Here is a 3,315-nt window from a genome sequence, read left to right on the forward strand (position 1 = left end):
TTAATTGTGTATTTCTGCTAGAACGGAATCGATTATATCTGAAATATACTAAAATAAAAGGGTAACAGTTAAAGTTTATACATGAAAGAAGAAATAATTGAGCTATATGTAATTTTAAGTAATGCATAATGTCTTAGAAGTATATAAGATAGGCCTATAACCTGCAATGTTTGATGGTGTTTATTTTTTTTATTGTAAGTAGGAAAGGGTGATTGGTCATTATCACAATTTATATGTACTATAAGAGTACAGCTGAAGAGTCAAAAACCCATCATGTGCACTAAAATATTGTGCAATTACGACATAAGACTGGAAGGTTAAGCTACTCTAGAATACAGCCCGTGGCCCTGAAAGTACAGTGCATTCCCAGAATAAGTTGTGGAAATATTACTTATTTTTATGCGGGAATACGTGGAAGATACTCACTACTTGCTTGCAGGATCATTTGTGTCTTGTATCTTGTGTAGATAAAATATATTTAAATTCCTTTTAATTCTAAGGAAATTACACCCGTGTCCTTCATTGTAGTTGTAACAAATCAGGAAACACAAATCTCATAATTGATAATGTTTGCTAGTTCAAATCAGAGAGGATCACATATTAAATAGGTGCAAAATGTGACGGCATGATATCAACAAGTACCACTCACTGTCTTTATCAGCCACTGCAGTTCAGCAATGAGACAAATTTCATTATTTTTGTGTCTGTACGTCATCACAGCAGCTTTAAAAAAAAAAATCAAGATGCAGTTGAAGTCTAGACTCTCACTTTTAATTCAAGGGGTTAAAAAGTAATTACAATTACAGCAATTCCCGTATGCAGTTCCCTATTTTAGGAGATTAGAAGACATCATTGCAAAAGAAATAGACCACCAGCTGCAACAACAAAGCAAATCCAAGATTGTGAGAGAAGAAACTTTAGGGGTGGTTGGATAAACAGTTTTAAAACAATCAGGGGGATAAAAAAAAATCAACTTGGCAACATCAAACAGCCTGATTGTCCACTGAGCACAACGGTGGTTGTTGATCACAGGATCCTTTCCATAGTAAAGAAAAACTCAAGCCAACTGAATAGCACTTTCCAGCTGGCAGAGGATGTCCTTATGCAAGTTGAACATAGAGAAATGACCTTGTGATAGCAAATACTGGGAGCTCATTACACTGGTGTTTACTGATGATGTGGAAGTTGGATGAATTCTGATGAATTCTGAAGTGTGTAGAGCAATGTGTTCTGCTCATATTCAGGCATATGGGATAAAGTTGATTGTGCAGCACTTTGCAGTACAGTGACCCAAAACATACGGCAAAAGCTGCCAGGAGTCTCTAAGGTCAAATAGTGGAATATTATGCAATGGGTCAAACACCGGATCTCAACCTAATTGAGCATGCATTTAATCTGCTGAAGATAAAACTAGAGGATAAAGACCCAAGAACAATCAACTGAAGATAGGCGCAGTAAAAGCATCACAAAAAGGATGAAGTTTGAAGGATAAAAAGATGGACTGTGTACACAAACAAATGCAGTTCCTCAAACGTTAATGCAATTATTCTGTACAATGCTTTAAATTACAGCAGAAAGCCTGAACTTGTATTTATCATGTTTCATTTAACACAAAGGAACACTGTGTCACTGTCTAGAAATCTCTACACATATTTATGTGATCGCCCTTTGGACAGTTAATAATCAAGGCAGCAGAGTAAAAACTGTAAAGGTCATGCATGGTCAAGTGTAAATTGTATATCTTAGACTAGATCCAGCATAAACTTTGCTGCCTGACCTAATATCTGTTCTGTCAGTATTATATCTGTTTTTGCTGTGAACCTTCACATTGCTGGATTTGGACAAGAAATATAACATGACTCTTAATGTTATGTTTTTCTACAGGAAGAAAAGGCTTGAAGGAACAATATTTTAATGAGGCTCGGTGCTATGAATCCTCTTTATCATGATACATGGTTTCACGAGCACAGCAGCTATACGGATATAAAGCCAGATGTCCCTATAAGCTGTTTCACCATTATTTATTTATGAATGAATATCCTCCAACTTCACTAATACATCCCTGGGCTTAGGGAAATGGCCTAATATTTTTGTTAAGCATGGCCTGGGATTTTTTATTGCCTGTCAAATCTCTAAAGTTAACACTTTGTCATGTGTGTTTTTTTTTTTTCCTGTTTTCTTTCACCCCCTGCTATACAGAAAATCTGCAGGAGCTGACAGTGGATGATACTCGAGCCTGTAGTGGCACTAAGATCTAAATAAGTGCTTTTGTTATTATATCCTGCAGTTGATGCATTCTAAAAACAGAAATGAAAATTTGATCATAATCGTCAGAAACGCAAATGCTTTTGATTGCTCACCAAAGCAGGAAAGCAGTAAAAGCCCGAGCAAATAGTTTCTGAGTATAAAGAAAATAGAGTCCTTTTCTAATGCAGCTTTAAAAGAGGAAATGATCTTCATTTCTTTACGCCCCTGATGCAAATACTCCATCTTCACTGACATATTTATGTAATAAACATAACCTTGTGCTTTGAAGTTGAATGAATGATAAACCTAATAGTGTCTGAAGGGGATATATCCCTACTCCTGTAGTTCTATTTTTGTAGCATTTGAGAAGAGCGCTTTGGTTGACATGAAGATACATTTAAAACTGCTTTACTATTCAAAACAATCTCTGGTGAATTCTGTTGGTTTAATGTGGATGAATATAGCAACAAAGTGCCTCCCTTATACTGAGTTGCGCTTATTTATTTGGTTCCGAGGTTCCCATATGTCTTTGAAACCCCTCAATTAAGCTCAACCACGAACGCTGAGGCAGTGGACAAATCCAGAAGGATTTGATTGGCCTTATTTAATTTTTATTTATTTATTTTTACTTTTATTCACATTTCCTTGCTGAGAGATAGCTTAAAAGATAGCTTTTACAAAGAAAAGTGAACTACAAATTGTACCGCTGCTATATGGCAATGAATCAAATTCTGCACTCAGTAACGGCCTTGTGTCATGTTCATGAGAAGCGAGAAAAAAAAAAAAAGCCAATCTCTCTGCTCTGCTAATTAATAGTAAGAAGAGACCCTATCACATTCCCCAGAGTCTCCTTTTCACCACTGAGAATAACAATGAACCCGGCTGAATGAATTATAGATTGCCCTATACTCTGAAGAATAATTCGAGTGCTTTAGTACACAGTAAATTTTGGTGACCATTTAAGGCACTTTTAAGCTGTTTTCAGCACCCACAGAAACTGACTAATGAGTGTACTCATGGTGCTGTAATGAGTCAGCCAAGCGTTGGCTTTAGCCAGAGCAGCACCTT

This window comes from Neolamprologus brichardi, chromosome 4 (assembly GCF_056152115.1).
Source record: "Neolamprologus brichardi isolate AB-2024 chromosome 4, ASM5615211v1, whole genome shotgun sequence".
NCBI classification, from domain to species: Eukaryota; Metazoa; Chordata; class Actinopteri; order Cichliformes; family Cichlidae; genus Neolamprologus; species Neolamprologus brichardi.